Here is a 22,352-nt window from a genome sequence, read left to right on the forward strand (position 1 = left end):
GCGGCGGCGAGCGCGGGGCCGGCGAGCATGAGCGCGGCGGCGGCGGCGGGCGCGGCGCGGGGCTCGGGGCCGGCGGGCTGGCGAGCGGCACGGGCCGCCCAGTAGCGGCGGGCGCGCGGCGGGGCGGCCGGCGGGGCATGAGGCCGGCGGCCGGTCCGCGAGCCGGAGCGCCAGCCCGAGCCCGCGCCCCGCGCGCCTAAGAGCGTGCGCTCTCCCGGCGCCGGCCCCGGAGCCCCGAGTACCCGCGGCCCCGCAGCCCCCGGAGCTGAGACAACTGTTGCGGCGGCGGCTGGGGCACCACGGGGGCGTGAGCGGCCCCGCGGCCCGGTAGGCGGCTCAGCCCCGCGGGCGCCGGCTCCCGGCGGCGGAGCAAGGAGCGAGCAGGCGGCGGGCACAAGGTGAGCGGCTCCCCGGGCGGGCCGGGCTGGGGCCGCGCGGGGGAGGGGCGCGCCGGGCCAGGGTCCGGGCGCGGGGGTGGGGGAAAGGGGTCGGGGCGGAGCTCCTGGCGGAGGAGGGTCCCGGCCAGTGGGGGGCGGATCTTCGGCGCCCCGGCTTCCGAGAAGGTGTGCGGACGCCCGGGGCGGGGAGGGGTGGGCCCCCTGGGAGAGGTGAGTTCGGTGCATCGGAGGTCCGGGGTGCTGTGGAAAGGGACGGGGTACGCCCGGGGAAGACTCTGGGGGCAGGAGCCGTGTCGGGCAGCCGGTGCCCTGGCATTACGGTCCACACCAGGGCTCGCCAAGGTCGGGGTCTCTGGACCTTGGAGAGGACCGGGCCCGGGTCCGAGGACCAGTCCAGGGCGCACCGTGCAGGGACGCGGCAGCTGGGACCGGCATCCGCGTCCGAGGTGGGGACCGGCGTCCGTGGACCAGTCCTGGAGCTGAGCGAACCGGGAGCCCCGCGCGCGCCGGGCAGGGTTCCGGAGCCACGCTGGGGACCCGACCGGTTCCGGGGGTCTCAGCTGGGCGGCGCGGGCTACCAGGAAGACCCCTCCAAGTGCGTGCCCCTCGCTCCCCACCCGCCGCGTGGCCCCAGTGGAGCCGCCGCCGCCTCCCGGGGCCGAATCAATATTGATCCCGCGCCTGGGACCGGGTGGCCCGGCGGCGGCCTCCGAAGTGCCTTAGCTCCAGCGGTTGCCATGGCAACGAGACCCCAAGCGTCTTCAGGTTATATTTATTCTAATTATTATTATCATTGTTAGTATTAGTATTTGTTACTCAACCAGAGGAAACCAGAAAGGAGGAAAAAAAGCCAGCGCGTCCTGGCGCCTCCAACTGTCATCTCTTTAGAGAGAACTGATGCCGGCTGGTGGGTCAGGCCGGTCCGTCTGGTTCTGGTGCCCTGTGCAGTTGCCGGGGTGGCACTCCTGGGGCGGTGGGGCTGGGAAGGGGAGTTATATAATCTGCCGTGGGAGTGTGTCTGTGGGCCTCTTGTGTCTACCTGCCTCTCTCGGCCTCTCTGATCCCTTGGCTTAGTGACGGCTCCTCCCGCCCAAGGGAGCCCAGGGAGCCCAGGCTGGGATGGGAAGAGCAGAAAGTGCCTTGAACCAGGAATCACAGCCAGCGGCCTCCAGCCCTCTCTCCCCCAGCTGTGTGACCTTGAGCAAGGCGCTTGACCCCTCTGAGCCTCTGTTTCCCCATCTGTAAAGTAGCATGGGCGCCATTCCCACTTCTGAAGGTTGCTGCGAGGTCACACTGAGAAAGCTCTGTGAGTTCTGACGGTGTGACCCTAGGCAGGTGCCTGTCCTTCTCTGGGCCTGTTTCCAAGTCTGTGGAATGAGGGCCTGGACCCCAGGGTGTCTTTAAGTCACGGGCGTCCTGTGAATTTCACTCCGGGCTGCGATTGAAATACTGTTGAGCCAGCAAGTTGCAAGTTGCGTTCAGACCAGGCTTAGGGGAGCTCCTCCATCACCCCCTCTTCCCTCACCTGTCAGGTGGTCTGAAGGTGGCGGGGAAACAGGCAGCCCAGCCTTGGTCCTTGGTGTCAGCCAGGACAATACCCATGCTGGTCAGGGTCGCCCGGGATTGGGGGTCAGTCCCCCACCATCCCCTAGACCTGTGACTGCTCAGGGTGGGACACCTCCCTGCACGAATCCATCTCCCCAGAGAGGCTGTTGGCTGTGCCTGTCCTGGCTGGGGGTTGAATGTGGAGCAGAAGCAAGAGGTGGCCAGAAAGTTCGCTGCAGCTAGGCAGCCCCAGCGCCTCATGGCTCCAGCTGAAAGCCTCAGGGAGGGTTTTCTGCCTGTTTCTTTACTGTCACCATCACACTGAATTCTTGACTCTGTCTCAGGCATCTGGGAGGTATGATGGGGAAGCTGGGGGAGCAGATTGGCTTGGAGCCATGGGGGGGGGGGGTGCGCGCGCGCGCGCGCGCGCCCGCCCCACCCCCACTCTCCCAGGCCACCAGCCTGGAACTTATGGGGCAGCTGGATTGGACAGGATGGGTGGGGGCAGGGCGAGTGCTGCTTAGACCTTTGTGAGTGAAAGAGAAAGGGAGTGAGGCCTGTCCCGAGGGAGATCGGGAGATCAGGAGACCGGAAGAGAGCCACTCCCTCGGTCCCAGTCATCCATCCATCCCTGCATTTATTCATTCTTTCACTCACTCCCCTTCTTCAGCCAACTCAGCGAGCCCCCATGTCTGCTGCTGAAGGGCATCAGCTCTGCTCTTGGCAGCTTTTAAGGAAACAGCCCCTGACAAGCCAGTGGGGATGGAGCCCTGCCTGGGGGAAGCTGAGTGGCAGGGGTGCAGGTGGGGAGCATCTTCCCAGAGAGCCTGAGGTGGGTTCGGGGCTGGGGGAGCCTGGTCCGGAAGGCAGGCCTGAAGCAGCCAGAAGAAGAGAGGAGCAGCAGTGTTCCGGGCAGAGACCCTCCACGGGCAAAGATGGGGGCACACAGTGGGCAGGGAGGGAGGCATCTTGCGGACCGATGGGCGGGGCTTGGAGGGGGCGTGGTGGGGCAGGGAGGGGCTGCAGCAGGAGTGAGCAGGGAAAGGTGGTGCAGCGGAAGCAGGGCTAGGGCAGGAAACCTGGGCACCACCACCACCCAGCCTGGGTGTGGGTTAGATAGTGGGGGTGGGGCAGGGAGGAGGGGCGGATGGTCAAGTTCAGCACTTGGACACGTCCATGGCCCGTGGGTGGAGCCTGTGATTGGGGTGGAAAGTGAGAGGTTTGCGAGAAGGAGAAGAAGAGTCTGGTTTCCAGCTCTCTGGGGCAATCGGCCCAGCCCTTGCCAGATGCTCCCCACTTCCGGCCACATGGTGGGAGAGGACTGCCTCCCCACCAGGCCCTTGGCTGCTAGGAGGGGAAAGTAGCGAGTGGACCCCAGATCGGGCTGCTTCAACTGTCCGAGTCTGTGATAAACGACTTCACTGCCATGAGCCTAAGGATGCACCTGCACAGCAATAGGATTGCACTCGGCCACAAAGGCCCAGAGGCCTACTATGTGCCAGGCACCGTGCAGGGCAGTCACTGAGCCCCATCATCCCATTTAGTCCTCACACCAACCCTGTGAGCTGGCCGTTATTGATTCTGTTGTACTGCTGAGAAAACAGTCGCAGAGAGGTTAAAAATAACCCAGCTACTCTCACGCACCTAACCACTACACTCCACCACCTGGAGCCCAGCCCGTGCCTGACGGCAACCGTGGTAGCTCTTCAGATACCGTGCAGTGAGCCGCTGCAGGTCAGGGTCTGCTGAATCCCACATCCTACTCATTGTTCTGTTTTTTCTCTTTTGGACTGATCCAGAGTGTGGCCCGTGTTCGGCTCAGATGAAAGGTATCACCTCCCTTCTTGGTGATGCTCTACCTCTATAAATTCAGCCTCTTGCTTGAGCTTTTACCCAGCTGAGTCACACAACAGACTCATTTTGATCTTAGAATGAACTCAGAGCCCATCTCCGGCTCTCCCAGAGTGGCTTTTCCCCAGCCCAGCCACTCTTTCTAGAAGTTACTGAAGCAGTAGTCAAGCCCTAAGAACTGTGGGGCCTTGTTTCCCAAACAGTCTTCTGTAAGGTGGGGTCCTGAACATCTGGAGCCAGTGAAAGTGAGAAGGGTGACCAGGGGCCCTGCCCACCCTGGGCCACGCTCTCCTGGGAATGCTGGGTGCCATCCACTCTGTTGGTGTCAGTCTCGCCCTGCACAGGGACTGGCAGGGAAGAGGTCCTGTCTCCTCCTCCCTCCTCCCCCCTCCTTTTTTTTCCTTCCCTGCCTTCCCTCCTCCAGCACACACATTCCTTGACACGCCCCCATGGTTGACCCCCTAGGAAGGTAAAGAAGAGCCCAAGATCCCTCAAACCTGCCCCTAGACATGACCAAGGCTCAGTATCTGTTTGACAGCTGACTATGTGAATAAATAACTCTGAGCTGAGACCGTTGCTGTCCCAGCACCCCTGGCTCTGCTAGCGTACCCCCTCCCCCACGCCAGCTTGGCCCACTTGTGACAAACTGCTCCTTCCTTTACCCCTTAGCTGCGAGCGGGTTGGGAATTTTCTGGAGGGCCTTCTCTGGGCATCCCGATGTTACCACTCACTGGCAAAGCCCTTGCCCTCTGAGCCTGGGTTTTCCCGTTCAGCAATGCAGAGACTTAGTGCCTGTCTAGTGGGTTTCATGAAGGTTGTGGTGGGAAAGGGACTGGCAGAATCTTCCGTGTGAGGGCCTCCACCCTCCACATCCTGTAGCTGGGGGGAGGGGCAGATAGAGTCAAGGACCCCAGCATCTCCGAGGCCCCTGTGCTGTGCTGTGCCATGACGGTGGGAAGCCCGAAGAGCTGCTGCTTCGGGGCCTGATAGGGAGCTAGAAGCTTGTCCGCTGACCCATGTACGGACGGGGACACTGAGGCCCAGAGCGGGCTGGTGGCATGCTCAAGGTCACAGTGAACTGGGCGTCCTTGAAGGCCAAGGATGTTCGTGACATGATACAGACCCGGTGGGTGTCAGCCAGAGCCTCTGAAGCTGCTGCCCAAGGTGGGGGAGGGGTGTAAACAACTCCTTGACTGGTGAAATTTGCCCTGAAAACCCCAAGGCTCTCCCATCAGGAAGAGGCTTCAGAATCTCTCCCTCCCTGACCATCCAAGCGGAAAAGCAGAAGCCGAGAGATGAAATGCAAATGACTCCTGTCCCATATTTGCGGCCATCAGACATGAATGGAGCGTTCGTTCCCTTGGCATATTCTGGACAGGCTGCCCCCTTCCTCCCCTGTCTGGGGCACACACTCCCGTCACCGCCCATCTGTCTGCACGCACACCTACCCCAGCAGATGCGTGCAAACTCGCCTTCAAGAAATTAAGAAATAATGCATGAGTTTCCCAAATTACACCAATTTAACACTGCATTAAGTTCTGGAATCTCTTAACAGAACCCTGGGAGGGGAAAAAATTTTTTTTTTGGTTTTTTTTTTTTTTTTTTTTTTTTTTGGTTCACAGTTCCCTGGAAAATGAGACAAACAGTGATCTTTTAAAACCCAGCTACATAATCTGATTATTCCTTCCTGGCAAGCATCTGAGAAATGCCCGGCGGAGGGCGGAGACGTCCGCTTCGCTGAGGCTGCGAGATTTGCATTGGGAAATGGGGCTGGGAAAGTTTGTCTCCTGTGCCAGATCCGAAGCTCCTCGGCACACGATGGGCTGAAAATAAAGTGCCGCTTTCTTAGATATTGGCACAAATTAAAAATAAAGGCCAATTCCTTCCATAATCCAGCGCCAGAATTTCCTCCACGGCTCCCTGAGCAGGTTACCGAAACGATGGTGATTTGCTTTCACTTTGGGCTCCTTGCCTTTGTCGGGAGAATCGTCCATGTGCAGCTGGATTTATAGACCAACAGAAAACGCATTTAAGCGTTGGCTCATTCCACATTTCCGGGACACCTACCCTGTGCCAGACATAGTGCCAGGCTCGGGGGACAAGAGACAATTAAAACAGGACCCTGCCCTGGTGGGTTTTGCGGTGTATTTGTTGGGGGCAGGAGAACAGAAGAAAAACAGTCATCTGCAAGGTCCCACCCTGCCTGAGGGGTCAGGGAGGGCTTCCTGGAGGAGGTAACTTTAGGTTTGAGTCTTGAAGGGTAGATAGGAGAGTGCCAGGCAGAAGGGGACAGAGGGCATTCAGGCAGAGGAGCAGCCTGAGGAAAGTTTTCAGTGGGTCTCAGACAGGCATGGCCTCCCAAGGGCATCTTCAGATTTTAATGTTTGCAGGTTCCTTTATTACAAAGCCCTTTCTTGTCCATTATCTTCCAGCACCCTCAGGCAACCCCAAGGCCAACCTCCAAGGCTCCCTTTCCCTAAGGAGAACACAGCCCAGGGAGGGGAAGCAGGTGGCCGGAGTCCAGCCAGAGCTCTGAAGCCCAAGGCTCTAGGTCAGATGGGCTCTATGGGGACAGCAGAGCAAGTATCAGTATCGTAAGCTGCTAAAGGGAAATTCTAAAAATTAAATCAAAGAATTACAGACACTAATACCAAAGTCTGGAAGATCCCCTTTCTCCCTCCACCTGAGCCCTGCTTCCCCTTCTCGGCTACAGCCCGGGCTGGGTTTCCGGACAGGGGTCCCAGAATATCCATGCCAGAGCTGCTGGCTCTGAGCCTCGGTCTCTGCATCCAGAAAATCGGGGGGTGGAGCCTCTCTCTACCCATTTGCAGGAAGCCTGGCATCATCACCGAGCCCCGGAGGCCTGGCCAGTGGAGTTCAGTCTTCAGTTCAGTGGGAGTACAGCATGCCCTCCCATGGGCTTGCTTCTGAAGGGCTCTGTGGTTTAGAGTTTCCCGGGAGCAGATCGGGAATACGGCATCACCTGGGTGTCACTGCCCGGAATCTGATCCCTGGGACCATGAGGCCTTTGGGGAATGAGCAGAGCCTCTGAGCTGAGGCCCATTGTCAGGGCGAGAAGCAGAGCTGCAGTGAAGCTCCTGGCGCAGATCCCGGGGGAGCAGCCTCGGATCCACCCTGGACAAGTCTCCCCTCTGCTTGTTCTTAACTCTGTGACCCTGGTCAAGTTACATAACCTGTGAGCCTCAGTTTCCTCATCTGGGAAACGGCTTATTGTATGAACCAGGTAAGATAAATTTGCATTCTTTGTATTCTCACTTTATTAACTGTTACTCTGCCAGCATTGCTCCAGCCCTTCGGTGAAGCAGCCAGGCAGGAACCAAAGCTGATCATCTGGGAATCCCCAGAGTAGGGGATTCCAAGACTGGCTGTTGACTGAGTGAGGAAATGAATCAAGTGAGCCATTAGACCGCTCTGGTGCCTGCCCAGTGCCATGGCAACCACAGAGCAGGGCAGCAAGGGAGCCAGCTCTGGAGCTCACCTGCCTGTTTTCACACACCAGCTCCACCCCTTACCTGTGGCCAATGCTGGGCTGCTTATTTCACTCTCTGAGCCTCAGTATCCTAATTTTTTAAATCCGCTTGAGAAAGCTGATAATAATAATAATAACTTACAAGGGTGATTTTGAGGATTAAAGGTAAGGACTATGACATTCCAGGCTCCTGGATCAATTACAGTGATAACCGTTATTTATTTTCTTATCCCTGAGTTCTGAAAGGGGCTGTCAGGATTTGAATCCCAGTTTCCACCCCTGATAGCTGTGTGACCTTAGGCAAGTTATGTGACCTCTCTGAGCCTCAGTTTCTTCCTCTAAAAATGGGGATAGCACTTACCTTGCAGGGTTCTTACAGGAATTAAAAGAGTTGATTCAAGGAACATGTTTGGTGTAGAGCCTGGCACATAGTAAGTGTTCAGTAAATAATACTGTTATCATTATCACCACATTTAATAACAGAAACACCCAGTGGGCACAGAAGCAGTGGAGTTTCTCTCTGTCCTCAAAGGGTAGAGACCACCTTGATCCTGGTTTAGCTCTGTAGCCAGCTTCTAGCTCAGGCATGCTTCAGACAGGTCTGTGAATGAAGGGATGGACTGATGGATAGATGGGTGGATGAATGTATGGGTGGATGGATGGATGGATGGATGGGTGGATGGATGGATGGATGGATGATGGATGGATGGGTAAGTAAATGAATGAGTGAGTGAGTGAGTGATGGCTGTCAGGAAACTTCAAAAGCCTAAGTTCAGGGAAGCTCTGGAAGGCGCCCAAGGACTGGGGCAGAGGCTTCTCTTTGAGGGCCATGAGCGATGAGATGGAATGAGTTTTATAGCCAGATATGATCTCTCTTCTCTGCATGAACTTTTCCCCCTCTTCCAGGGACCAGGGATGGTGACCCGAATCTGGGGACCCAGGTTGCTTGGTGTCCTTGACAGTGTGGTTTTGGTGCAGGACAGAGCTGCATTCAGACTGTGACCTCCTCCTCTTTAGGGCAGGGAAGTTCCAGTGCTTCTCTGAACCTCTGTTTCTTCCTCCATAATACGGGAGAATGCTATTTTCCTTTGGGGGCACAGTGATGTGCAAAGATCACGCATTGAGCGTGGTTTGTGATTTGTAAAGGTGCACGGGAAGTCAGAGGAGGTGTTTGGGCTCCACACAGTAGACGGCAGGTTGCAGGGAGGTTCTGGAGCTGGGGACAGGCATGGTGCAGGCAGTGTGGACCACCAGCCTGTAGACCACCTGATTCCTTCCCAAGGGGGCTCCAGGCACAGAGTCAGGGAAGGGGTGAGGGCAGAGGGCACCTCCAAGCGGCTGAGGCCACAGAACGGCCCCAGGGATGGGGTGCTGGGCCCAAGGGCCCGCAGAGCCCTGAGCTGCTGAGAGTTCCTCGCCTCTACACCGAGCCCTGTCCTGGGTGCTTCACAAACACTGCCTGGTTTAATTCTCAGAACATACCTGAGCAAGGACGGATTGCTGTCCCACCCAAGGCTCAGAGAAGGGCTATGGCTTCCCCAGGGGCACACAGCTGCTAAGTAGCAAAGGCAGGACTTGGATCTTCTCACGTGGGGTGGGGGGAAGGCAGAGTGCCCTCAGTGGTCGGGGGGGCGCATGCTTGGGGGTATGGGTCACCACACTCCTGTGCCCACCCCTCACATCTGGGTGGCCTTGCCCAGCCACCTCCATCCTCTCTGCCTCAGTTTCCTCCTCTGCAACGTGGGTCCACCGCAGGCCCTCCTGCAACTCATCCAGGCGAGGGTCACGGAGGCAAAGCGCTCCAGCAGGGAGCCCTCCACGTGTCCCCACTCATTTGTCACTGTTATTTGAATTCCTTCTCTTTGGCGGAGAGAGACGTGGGGCAGCGAGCCCCTAAGGACAGGCGGGGCCTGGCAGGAGCCAGTGAGGGTCTGCACTGAGGCTGCCCCAGCGTCATCTGGGCCTGGAGCTTGAGGGCAGTGGGGTCCTTAACATCTGGAGTCTGGTTTCTGTTGCCACCTGTGGCCTCCTCCAAAGGGGCTGGCTGTCAGACAGGAGTGGGCAAGCCATTAGCCTGGGTATGTGTCATGTGATTATTCCCTCCAAAGATTGAACCCAGGGCTTGCCCTGGTGGGGCTCCAAGTCCGCAGGAAGGCTCTTCTGCCCGGGTCCAAGTCCTACGTAAGGGATCGCACCAATGTGGGTGAGAACAGAGGACAGGGCAGGGACTCTGCCTGGGGGAAAGGGGCCAGACATCAAGGAGGACTTGTCAGAGGAGGTGGCACCCAAGGAAATGGAGGATGAGTGGACCAGGCCAATAAGCAAGGAGTGGGGCGATCTTGAGGTAGAGGGAACAATGCATATGGAGCCCAGAGGAAGAAGTTTGAGAAACTTCTGGATAGCATGGCTGTCCCGTGGTACTTGTGGAAAGCTGTGGAGGCGAGGCTGTAGAAGTCAACAGTGGCTTGATCTCCAAGGACTCTGGCTAGTTAAGGAGTTTGGACTTTACTCTGTAAATGCAGGATGGCAGATATGTGGCTTGTGTACCACCACCAGCCACTGCTGTGCCTAGGACAGACATTGCTAATCAATCCATCACAGCATGGAGTCAGGATGTGCCTCGGCCCAGCCCCCCAGGCAGTCCCAACCAGTCAATCCTGTAGGCACCCAAGATGACACCTGTTTGCCTTACTGCCGTAGTCAATAAGAATAATGACAGCACTTCACAGTTGCTTATATTGTGTGATTCATCCAGACACCCAGAGTACTTTCCTGATAGGAGAGGAGGCAGGTGGCAGCCTCTCATTCCACCTGGGCCACCAGGCTCCTGTGTGGCTCCAATGCCTTACAGTGCTGGGCAAGTTTGGTCCTTCCTGGGAAAACAAAGCCTTTCTTTCCAGTGGGTCCAGTGAGCACCATCTGGGAATGTAGACCCACCTATCCCGGGTGAGCCCCTGTCCATCACCTACAAGTCCATAGGTCAGCGGGCAAGTCCAGGTCAGCCCCGGACATCCAGCTGGGGTCTGGCCGAGGAGTGGGGTCTCTGGGGGAGGGCTGGGGCCAGGCAGAATTTTGGGCAGGACTAGGGAAAGATTAGGAGACTTTTCTCCTGAAATTTAAACAATCGGACAATCTGTTCTGGATCAATTTAGAAGCAGTGAAGTGAAAAAAAAATCAGAAAATATAGTGTGAAAGCTATTTTCTATCTCAGTTGGGAAGAGCGATGAGCTGGAGTTTATTCGTGGACTGTCCGAGGCCATGGCCGGGGCCTTTCACCCCCTCACCACCGGCTCTGCCACTGCCCTGGCCCCCTCCTACCCCCACTCCCCGCCACCTCCTCCTCCCTGCCCAGTGCTGGGCTGGGCAGCCAGGGGTCTCGGAGCGACGTCCTCCCCAGCTGCAGCCTCGGGGAGCCAGCAGTCTACAGGGGCCTCAGACATGGACGTACCAAATAGGCAGACCAAGGCGTCTCCATGCCAAGGACCAGGTGTGTCTGGTTCACTCCTGTATCCTCAGGGCCTAGAGCTGGGACTGGCATCTAGTAGGTTTCCTGCCTGAATGATGGATGGAAGAGCGGGAGGGAGGGAGGAACAGAGGCTTTGAATGAAGTGACCAGCTCATGGCCACCAGTTTGTTAGTGGTGGAGGTGGGATTGGAACCAGAGCTGCGACCCCAAGACCTGGATGTAGCCCCCCACCATCCCTGGAGCCAGGAACCAGGTCTGAGAACCAGGAAGCAGGGCCTCCCCTGCCAAGGATGCTTTCTTTTCCTGCCGACACAACTCCTGAATGGGGTCTTTCACCACTGGAGCCAGATGCTGATTGTTTTAAAGTAAGCTTGTTCAAAACAAATAAACAAATAAGCTTGTTCAGTGTGGGGCCTGAGCAAGGGGAACTGGGGAAGAGGGTAGGCAGGCAGCAGTGCAGATCCCCCCTCTCCGCTTTCCAGTCTGAATTGTCCCCCAGAAGGAACGGACTCCCCAGGGGCTGTGGTGCATTGAGTTCCAGAAGGAGTTCAACCAGGGGCTGGATCTTTGGGGAAGTCTTGAATGCGGGGGGGGGGGGGGGAGGGCTCCCGCACTGGTGGGAAATGAGACCATCAGATTCCCATCCCCAGAGAATGGTCTCTTGTTTCTCCCCCAGGCATTGGGAGAGGGAGAAATTCCCAGTGGTTTGGTTTGGGGTCGTGGCAGCTCCCTCCCCCAGATACTCCAGGCCAAGAGCCTAAGGCCCAGAAAGAACCTTGACTTAGAAACCAGACCAGCTCGGGCCCAAGTCCCAGTAGCTCAGCAGCTGTGTGACCTTGGGCAGGTGACACAACCTCCCTGAGTCTTTGTTTTCTCATCTGCAAACTGAGCGGTCGTCCCCCTTTTTTTGAAAATTAAAGGAGACCATATTTGTCAAATGCCTGTCATGGGGCTGGACAATGCCTGTCAAGAATGGTCTCATTCTCCCGTTTCCACTGTGTGGAAGGCCAGTCATTAGACCCTGCTTAACTCTCGTTTGGGTTCTGTGTCTGCACCCTGGAGCCCAGTCCAGGGCAAATCGCCCCCAGCTGAGAAGGGGGGGGTGGTTATGCCACAGCACAGAGGGCCCTGCGAGCCCAAAATGTCTTTGTGCCCACCCTTAACCATGCTGGGGATGTGCAGATTGTGCTGGGCGAGGCCAGCTTGACATAGTGGAGGGAACCTGCGCTGAGATTCTGGGGCACCAGGTGCTAGTCCCAGGTCTACTCTGTATGAGCTGTGTGACCCTCAGAAATGACAGCCTCTCTGAGCCTCCGCGTCCTCATCTGAGGCTAATAACCTCCCCCGGCCACTGCTCAGGATCACGTGCAACTCACCTAAGAGAACAGATGTGACAGCTCTAAGCAAACCCCCAGCCAGTCAGAGGATGGGAACGGAAGCCCTGTTTACTGACCACCTACTGAGCTCCCAGCTCGGGCCAGGTTTCACTTCTACTGTCTCATTTAATCTCACACCACCCACGTGAGGCTGGGGTTAGCACCCCACTTTCTGGGGAGAGGCCCAGAGAGGCTAAGTGGCGTGCCCAGGGTCACAGGGCAACCGTGTCCCCTCCTGCAAGCCTGCCTGCCCTCTCTGTCCTCTCTCTGGCCGCCCTCTGCCAGGCACCGGCCTAGCACCCACCTCCCCTTGAAGTCCCGCCCTCTCACCCCAGTTCTGATCCGGTTTCCTGTCGGCAGGGCTCTCCCATAAATGCTTTTTGATGTTACCTCTCCATTCCCCAGAAATTTTGGAGCCAGCGTTCCCCACAGTGGCACACGAATTAGACCTCCGTAATACTGTTTACCTAGATGTCAACTTATACTATAAAATCTAGCAATTTTCTCTGCATGATAAGCAATGTTCAGTTTTGAAAAGGAGGCAGCCTGCTATGATGGGCCCGGGAGTTGCGTTTGGCCCCTGTAGGACCCATGTGATAAAGGCTCATCCCGGCACCAGCCTCTGCCCCAGTAGCAGGGACCTGCCCTGCTGGGAGGGGCCCCGTCAGCCTGAGGGTGGGGACTTCCGTCCATCAGGGGCCTGTGCTCAGCCCCTTGCTCCCTGCTCAAGTGTCTTAGGTGTCAGAGCCCACCTGGGGGCCCACCTGGGGGATGGTCAGAGGGCTCTGGCCTCTCTGGATGCCTGCAGGCACATTTCTTAGCAATTCTTTTGTTTCCAGAGTGCAAACTCAGAATTGGAATGGGTCACCAATTGGGGGAGGACCGAGCAAAAGCCGGTTTAAACAGAGGGAGTGCCGACTGATACTGGCTCTGCTGGGGAGGTGCCCCCAGGCTGGGAAGAGGGGCGAGCAGACAGGAAGAGAAAAATGCCAGTGAAAGGGCTCAGAGCAGTTTGGTCTGATTCCAGAATACAGCCTCTAACCAGACACCTGACAGCCCCTGGACATCACGACCTCGGGCCTGAGAGCTGGGCTTCCCTCCTATCTCCTAGGACATATGACACTGCCATCCTCCGAGACCAGGATGAAGACTCAGGGAGTGCCCCTGAAAGGGCGTGCGTGAGAGGCGTCTTCCGCCTCTCTCTCCTGGCCCCTGCCCCTCACTCCACTCGGGTGGTGGACCACTCACGCTTCCTGGGACATCAGCCAAGGGAGGGGCCGGCAGAGGGAGGCAGCAAAGCCCAATGGGCTAGGATGGCTGAGGAGTTCAGTTTGGGGTGCAACAAATGTGGGGTGCCGGGGGTCCCAAGAGTGGAGATGGGCAGGAGGAGGCCACTGTTTGTCCAGGTCGGGACCTGAGAGAGCTGGTGGCGGTGAGCAAGAGTTTGCAAGCGCTCAGGGAGGCTGGCTGAGAGCCGCCTCCTGCCACCTTTGGGAGTGTCCTGTTTTCCTCCATGTTCAGCCGTTGCCGCCAGGGAGCCCTCTTGGTGTGCAGCATCCCCTGCCTGGCTCATTGAGGGCCAGTGTGGCCGCCAGCCTGACCTGGCTAGCCGCTGCTTTCAAACGGGGGGCTGGAGGGTAGATCCACTGTCTCTGGGTGGCTGCTGGTTCACCTCCCTCTCAGCTCAGCTGCTTTGGTGCCAGTTTACAGAGTGTGGGTGGGAGGCTTGTTAATCCCCAGAAGTGGAGCTGGTCCATGGGAACGTGGCCGTGGGCCCTCCAGGCTGGCCGTGGGGGTTAAGAGTGCCAGGCTGTGTCGGGCAGCCTGCTCGGCACCATCCCTGTGGTCTCTGCTGCGGCCCTATTTGCATAATTTTGAAGTTGATTGGCCTAAAGGCAACTTCGCTTAATCACAGCTAAGTCTCTGGTTGCAACAGCAGCTGCTTCCAATTAGCGACGTTGGTGCCATGGTTTGTTAGACTGGCTAGGCAGCCCCTCTCCCAGCTCCCCCGCCGCCTGGCCCCCCTTAGACCCAGAAGGAACCCGTAGGGCCCATAGCTGCCTGCAGAACTGAGTGGACAGGTTAGCACACAGCCTGGGATGTAGCAGGTGGAGGCCCTGCCAGCTCCCTGGAGATGCTGCCATGATGGGCTGCGGACTGTACTTTGGGTACCAAGGCACAGTGGTTAGAAAACGGGGCTGCCTGGATTTGTTAGTAAAGTTTTATTAGCATGCAGCCGCTGCCGTGCAGCCTGTATTGTCTAGGGCTGCTTCCTTGCTGTAATGGCACAGCTGAGTCACTGTGATGAGCCCTCCTGGCCCACGAAGCCCATGATGTCTAGTGTGTGGCCCTTCACAGAAAAACGTCCCCGCCTCTGACCTAGCCCAGTGGTTCTCATACTTGAGTGTGCGTCACAATCCCCTGGAAAGCTGGTAAAATTCAGATTCCTTGCCTCCACCCTTGTTCTAATCCGACGGGTCCCGGGGGGCCCCAGATCCCGCGCTGCTAACCAGCTCCCAAGCGGAGCGCAGGACCACACTCCAGGCGACCCCGGTCCAGCCACCTCCAGGGCCCCTCACAACAGTTTCCATCCTCCTCCTCCTACTCTGAGCCCCATCCTCCTTAGAAAAAACCAAGGCTCTGAGAGGTCCCTTGCTTCTCTGAGGGCCTGAGCTGATACACTCTGGCTCTTCCCCAGCACATGCTACACCCTTGACCCAGGCACCTCACCCCAGGGGCACCACGTGCCAGGGCACACCAGGCCCAGCTCGGTTACCTGGCTTGGTCGGTTTCACGTCTGGGGTCCACACCAGGGTCCGCCACCGGTGACAGCGACGACTCCTTGGCAAGTCAGAATGTAATTGTGTTCCTTGGGTTGGGGGAGCATGATGGTGGGAAGGCAGGGTGTCAGGGGCACAGCTGAGAGCGCTTGGCCCCCACCAGGGGCTCTGCTACCTCCCCCACCCCTGGCATCTGCAGTTTGCGGTGCATTCAGTTACCAACGTCTGTTTGGTTTCATCCCCTGGCTCGGGCAGAGACCCGGGCTGCCACGCCTGAATCATCTAATGTCACTTTGTGAACGATCGAGGGTACCTCCCACACGGCACCCACTTCATCTCTCATCTTCCCGTGACCTGGGGCGGGGGGAAGGGGCAGGACACCCACTTACAGAGGAGAAGCTGAGCCTCCCTGAGGCCAGGTGACCTGCCCGGGCAGCTGCGAGGGGGCGGTGGGATTCCATGCCTGGGTTACCTCACAGGGGCCCACCTGGTCGGGGCACACTGCGAGCATAGGAGGACCTTTAATGACCAGCGTCCCCAATTTATAGGTGAGGAAACCGAGTCATCGAGAGCTTATGACCAGGAAGTACTTGACGGGGCAGAGTGTCTGGGGCTCCCCGGGAGGAGGCGGGGAGTCCACATGGAGATGAATCCTTGCTGGAATTCCCCAGCACAGGGATAAACATCCTTGAACCTACCAGCCAGCGTAACAGCTGGAACACCCACCCCCGTCCTCTCGGGGCCACCACCGTTACCCAGTGTGCTGTGATCACAGTCTCTATTAAAGAGGCATAAAGGAATTCCTACTGCAGGGGTCATCACCAGGAGTAAAGGCAATGATACAGCTGCACTTTCGTATGACGTAGGTGCCCAGGATCTGGCTGAGGCAGCCCAGCTCAGAGAGGTGAAGGCACTTGCCCAGGGTCACACAGCTGAGAAGTGGCAGAGCCCAAGCGTGTGGACCCCAAGGTCAGAGCCCTTCCTTCTGGTTCTCTGCTGCTGTGCCGAACCTGAGGCAGGACGGGAAGCCCCGTTACCTGGGTGAGCACTGCCCCCAAACTGGTCCCATACTTACTGCACTGAATGAACCCTCACTTTGCCGCACATGTCTTAGTCTCTCTGCCGGGAATGCCCTCCCTCACTTACCGGTCCATCAGGAGTTACTGCCAGACACTCTGGTGAGTTGAATCCCAGCTTTACCACAACTAGCTGGGTGACCCAGGGCAAGTTACTTAAACTCTCTGTGCCTCAGTTTCCTCATTTGTAAGTTGAGGATAATTACAACACCTCCTAATAGCGTGAGGATTAAATAAATCCCCATCCTCCCATCCCACCAGGCTGGGTCGGGCACTTCTCCTGGGCTCTCATGGCACCCTGGTTTCCCCATCACAGCACCAGTCACCCTGGGCTGCCACTGTCCACCTGGATGGTGACTAGATAAGGGCCACCCAGGCCTGTCTGGACCTGGCACTCTGTCTGCCGTAAGCAGAGCACCTGTGACTTCAGGGGACAAGAAAAGAGGTTTATGTCTGGCCCAGCTCAGGACAGGCAGGATCCAGTGATGGGAGGGAGGGAGAAAGAGCCAGCCTCCTTTGTGGCCTGGCTTTAAATGCCACCGTGGCACTGGCCACGACAAAATGCCAGCTATGGGGGCACAGAGGGCCCTGAGTGTGGAGATGGTGGTGGGTGGGGCAGTGCCTGGGGGCAGGGGAGACCTGGCTGTAGAGGCTTAGGGCCCTTTGACTGTATCCAGATGTGTTTCCAACAGCAGCTGGAGCGGACAGCCCTCCCTGGTGGACAGGTCTTCTGCTGCCGGCTGGAGATGGGCTGGGGGTGCGTGGGAGGGGGCAGCCAGGAAGGCAGCCCAGCTTTGGAGTCAGGTGGACAACACCCTCTCCGTGGGCTCTGTGGGCCTCGGTTTCCTTCCTCAGAGGGCAGGGGGCTGAATGCACTCACGAACGCACCTCACCTGGGCAGTGCCCAGGACGGCCTCCAGCAGTGGCATCACTGACCCGCATCTGACCAAGAACGGACATTGAGGGCCTCGGGGGGAATCCACATGCATGGTCTCTCATCCTGTGAAGTGTTAGCCCAGATGCGCCCCTGCAACCCCAGCTCAGCCACTTCCGAGCTGTGAGACCTCCCAGAGAACAGCCTCAGTTTGCTCACCTGTAAAATGGGACTCTTGGGGAGGTGCTGTGAAGACACCAAGGCAGGGGGACCTGAGCCTGGCCCTGGGGACAGTCCCCAGGTGGTGGCCCCAGGCCCTGGGCCTGAGCTGGGTCCCCATCGCTGGCGTAGGGCTGAGGTTCTCTCCAGCTGCTAGCCTCCTCGTGGCCCCAGAAGAACCAGCTGAGTTCCTGTCCACACAGGCCGGCAGCCATGCTCCTTTGCCTATACAAGGCCCGACTGAGTCACTCTCATTTTATTGGGGTGTAGGGTTGATCGTGGTGGGGAGTGGAAGGCCAGCGGCTGCGAGGGACAGGGTTTCTGGTCTCTACCGTCCAGAGCTGGGCAGATCAGGATGTTCCCAGATGCACAGTGTGCACAGGCACGATTTCCTTCAGGAGCAGGAAGGGTGAGGGGCTCACCCTCACTGAGCCCAGCCGCGAGCCCAGGTCCCTGCCCTGGACAAGCGCCCAGCCTAGGGAAGGAGCCAGGCAGGGCCAAAAAGTGACCCTCAGTCCTAGAAGGATGTGAGGGGCCCCAGGGGAGGCTGTGATGGGCAGGTGTGGGGAGAGCAGGCTCTGGGCACAGAGGCTGGGAGCCCTGTGTGAGGAGCGCAGGTGCTGGCCCCAGACCACCTGCTCAGGTTCTGGCTCCTCTGCCTGCAGACTGTGTGATCTCGGGCAAGTTGCTGACCATCTCTGTGCCTTAGTGTCTTTGTATCAGGAGCTTAGCACACAGGGTGGGTAAATAGAGGGGCAACTGCTCCGACAAGCTCTGTGCTTTGTGGACCAGCGAGGAAGCTGGGATGGGAGGGAAAACAGGGAGTGCGGAGGAGGTGTGAGGGTCTGACCTGGACCACCTCCAGCCTCCTCCCTCACCCCCACCCCATTCTCCCTTCAAGCTCTTTCCCAAAGTCAGCTGCCCTTGGGGCCCTGCCCTGGTGACCTGGTGCCCTCTCCCACCTCCCCTTTGCACCCAGCTGCCCCTAAGGTCTCTTCCTGTGCACACACCCAGCCGGCTGGCCCGGCGTGGCCAGGCAGAGGACAGGGTGGTCAGAGCCCAGGGACGCCCTCAGGGTCATGGCTGGTCCCATGGTGTGAGCATGGGCCAGCGCCTCCCTCCCTCCCCTCACCCGGCAGGCTCGGGCGTGAGACTGCACAGCTGTCCTGGTGCACAGTAGGTGCTCAAGGGGCTCCCTCCTCCCCACTTGGCTTTACTTGTCCTCGGCTCTGATCCCGGCCCCTTCCTCACCTGAGAGGGCCAAGCCCCCAGTTTCTGGTGGTCCTCATGACCTGTGGGGGTGGGCCCCAAAGAGGCCCATCAGCACCCACTCCGTGCCAGGAGCGCCCACTGCCTGCCGGCCGCACCTCCTTCCCTTGCCCTCCCTGAGCTCGGCCCCATCCTTGGCCTTTTCACTTGCTGGCCTCACTGCTGGCGCGCTCCCTCCCCAGGCCCACCTCGCCTGGTCCAGCTGAGCCTGCCTGAGATCTGACCTGTCAGATCTCGTGTTCCCTGGGGACACCCCCGACCCAGACCAGGTCAGGGCCCTCTTCTGTGCTCAGGTGCCCGGAGTCGCCGCGTGTGGTTGGCTCCACAGGGGCAGGAGGGGTCTGTTTAGCCCACCACCGTGTCTGCAGTCCTTAGCCCAGGGCTGCCCAGCATCACACTCAGCAGGGAATGAATGAATGAATGTCTCCATCACCTCCTTGGCCCCTCCCAACACCACTTCAAGGGGGGCGTGTTATACCCACTTACAGATGGGAAACTGAGGCTGGGCTTTGGTTTCTGTTCTCCCCAGTGAGGGAAGGTTCCTGGGGCCAGAGCCCCCTCCCACGGAGGGAGGCTGGAATAGAGGCCCCCAGAGTGGGGAGAGAAATCCAGGGCTGCCCTCCGACAGTCTGTGGGCCTGTCTTTCCTCTTCCTCCTCTGACACTTTAAGTGATCCATTCTTCATGTGATATTTTCATGTTTCTCCAGTGGGAAAAAAATGTTGCTGGTATTTCCAGGGGTTGTTTTATCTCCATGGTGTAGCCAAATAATTCGGGAGAACACGTAGAGGCAGAGGGCCTCACGAGCTCTCAGCTAAGCCCTCCCCTTAACTGGGGGAGCCATGCGCCTGGTGATCCGGTGTGGCTCTGAGCAGGGAGCAGAGTGTTCGGGCCTTCAGCAGGACTGGAGTTTCCAGCCCAGCCTCTCTTAGCTGCGTGCCCTCGGGCAGATCTCTCCCCTCCCTGGGCCTCAGTTTCCTCACCTGTGAAACGGGAGAGCAGCAGTGCCCACCTCAAACATTCAGGAAAGGGACACGCATGGAGGACTCGGTGAGGTTTCCAAGAAGGGATGATGGAAACAAGCCAGGTTTGGAACTTGAACCCAGAGCCCAGTTGGCAGAGGTTGGGGTGGAGATGTCTCTGAGGAAGGAGAGCCCTTTTGGGAATCAACTAGCATGTCCTCTTGAAGGAGGGACTTGGGGGGCAGGAGTGGTTTCCAAGTTGGTGGTGACCTGCACGCCGTCCCGTGGTCACACCCACGCCGACACCCCACCCCGCACTTTGCAGAGCTCGCCTCTCCCCTCCTGAGTTGACCATACAGTAGCCCCATGGAGTGGGGGACATTGGGTGGGGGTCAAGGGATGTAGATCCAGGACCCTGCGCTGTCCCACCTGGGCTCCCCTGGACTCCAGAGTTGGGGTTTCTTGGCTTAGAGGAGTGGCATCCACCACAAGGCTGATGCCCAAGGTCCCTCCTGGTGTTGGCAGTGAAAGTTGACACCCCGTCTCAGCGGGAGTTGCACTCAGGCCTCTGCCTGCATCTCTGCTGTTCCCATCAGAATGTTTGCTCTTTGCAATAAAGTGGACCCCGCTTCCAGGCCAATGAGTGTTGACAGAGTTCCCACTCTTTGAGCAGCAGCACCTACTGTGTGCAAAGCCTCCTCTGTGGGTGATAGAGGGGCACAGAAGCCCGCCATCCCCTTCAAGGAGCTTGTGCCCTGCAGGGAAGCAATTAGCAAGCAGGCGGGGCAGAAGGAAGTCAGTGCTAACTAAAAGCATAAGCCAGGCCTGAAAGGAAGAGTTCAAACACACTTTCCTTTGCACAGCAACTTCCCAGGGACCTAAACCACCGGCTTTGGAAACAACAGTGGGCAACACCAGAGAAGAGCCATTTATGGAGCATTTGCTCGATGTGCTGGGCGCCCTGCTAGCATTCCTTGTCCTTTCCATCTTTCTTCAGCACCCCAGCAAGGGGTGGGGGTCATGGTTCCCATTTTACAGATGAGGAAGCTGAGGCCAGTGAAATAACTTGCCTAGAATACTCAGCTACTTAGCAGCAGGGCTCAGATTCTAGGCCGGGGGAGACTGACTCCAAAACCTGTGCCATCACCCCAGCACCCACTTTGAGCCCCTGCTTGGAGTCAGACAGACCTGAGTTCAAGTCCCAGCCCTGCCAGCCTCCAGTTCTAAGCAAATCACTTAGGCTCTCTGAGCTGCCATTTTTTAATCTGAAAAATGGAGATGGTAAAGCCTGCACTCACTCAGCCAAGCCGACAAATGTTTATAAAGTGCCTACTATGTGCCAGGGCCCATGCTGCATTGTGACAATTCAAAACCGAGTCAGCCAGGCGTGCCAGGTGTGTGAGCCACGCTCAGAAGGGCCCGTGCTTGGTTTCATGCTCCGCCGTCGCTGTCTAGAAATGCTTATTGATTTTTGAACAAAAATGGTTCTCTGCATTTTTCATTTTGCACTGGGCCCTGCAAATTATGCAGCAGGTCCTGAGTCACAGCCTTTGTCCAGCTTACAGTCTAGGGGAGCGGACAGACGCAGCTCGGAGAGAGCCACTGTGCAAGCCTTCAACTATAAACCACTATCTGTGTTTGAAGGAGAGGTGGACAGGCCATGAGCGCACACGGCAGGGTCCCCGACCCCGTACGCACTGGGGGGTTCATCTGAATCTATCAGGTGAAGGGAAGCCACAGGGTGGGGTGTGGGGCATGGTGAAGGGGCTGCGGGATGGCCAGTGTGGCTGGAGGGTGGGCCTCCCTGGCCGGGGAGGTGCCAGGACCCTGGCAGGAGTCTGGCCTTCCCCCTGCCCATCCCCCCACCCCGTGCTGTAGGAGGCCCTTGGAGGGTTTTAATCAAGGAGTGATGCAATGGGATTTGCATTTTGAAAGGCAGCTCTCTGGCTCTGAGGTGAGGGTAGGTTTTGGAGACAGAAGTATAGGGAGGCCCCATGTGCTTGATTGATTCATGGGGTGGGGTGCAGGCCACCGAGATGGGAGCAGCGTGGACCTCAGGGCCGGAGTGAGGTTGAGAAGATGTGGGAAGGGAAAGGGGCTGACCGACACAGGCTGGGCCCCAGCTCGGATGCGCTTCACGGTGGCCGTGACTGCTGGCCATGCAGCCCAGAGCCCGGCTGCAGGCAAACCTGTCGCAGTCTGGCCCGTGTCCATCTTGTTTCCTGCTTCCCACCCTCCTGCCACTCCCTCCGCAGGCCCCAGGGGTCAGGAGGACACAGTTTGATCTTGCTTCACACCGGCGTCTATTCCTGGACTTCACGTTTCACACTGAGATTTCATAACCTCCAAGTGTGTGTTGTCCTAAAAATAAAAGTTCACAAACTCAGGATTAGGTCTGCATTGCCAAAGAAAGGCCCTGGAAACTTGGGGACTTGCTGGGGGATAAGGTCGCCACTGATACCGTGTGTGCCTGTCACGTGTATGTCTGGGCAGCAGGGGGTTGTGCATGCATGTGCACGTGCATGTTGTTGCAGACGTGTGTGCAAGCGTGTGCTGCCTGATGAGTGAACACGCCCACCTGCCCATGGAGACGGCACAGGAGCAGAGTGCAGGCTTGGCATCCTGGCTCTGCCCCGCCCGTCCCTCCATCCACGCCCCGGGGAGGGCAGTGGTACAGCCTAAGGGTGTCGAGAAGTAAGTGAGCTCATGGGAGTCAAGTGCTCCGCATGGCTCCCGGCCCAGGGTGGGCACCCAGTGGCTGTCTCCAGGGTTATTTCCAATACCCGCCTATTGGGTACCTGCTCTGCCCACAGAACTGTTTGTGAGGCCCCAAAGGGCTCTATCCTTGTTAAATTACTAATTCAAAAAGCTCATACTACTATTAATCATAAGAAGAATGCCCAAGCTCAATTACTAATTCATCATGGAATCAGTTGCTTCCTGACTGTCGCCCCCAGGCCGTCGTCCCATGGCAACCAGACCTGGTCCATCTTGTTTGTGGCTGAATCCGACCCCCACCCAGCGCTGGGTTTGGCCCCCTGTAGAGG

General features: G+C 58.0%; 1 protein-coding gene across 4 annotated transcripts in view; it reads left to right on the top strand.

Annotated features, from left to right (window-relative positions):
* Positions 1 to 233: 233 nt before the first annotated feature.
* The window catches only part of SHISAL1 (shisa like 1), an 80,542-nt gene continuing 58,423 nt past the window's right edge, over positions 234 to 22,352 (top strand). For 2 of the 4 annotated variants that reach the window (XM_060113829.1, XM_060113830.1), the window contains exon 1: positions 234 to 398. The gene's annotated coding sequence lies outside the window, so the exon portion shown is untranslated. The remainder of the gene's footprint in view (positions 399 to 22,352) is intronic. The other 2 variants (XM_060113827.1, XM_060113826.1) reach the window with 1 other exon arrangement.

This window comes from Mesoplodon densirostris, chromosome 11 (genome assembly GCF_025265405.1).
Source record: "Mesoplodon densirostris isolate mMesDen1 chromosome 11, mMesDen1 primary haplotype, whole genome shotgun sequence".
Taxonomy (NCBI): Eukaryota; Metazoa; Chordata; class Mammalia; order Artiodactyla; family Ziphiidae; genus Mesoplodon; species Mesoplodon densirostris.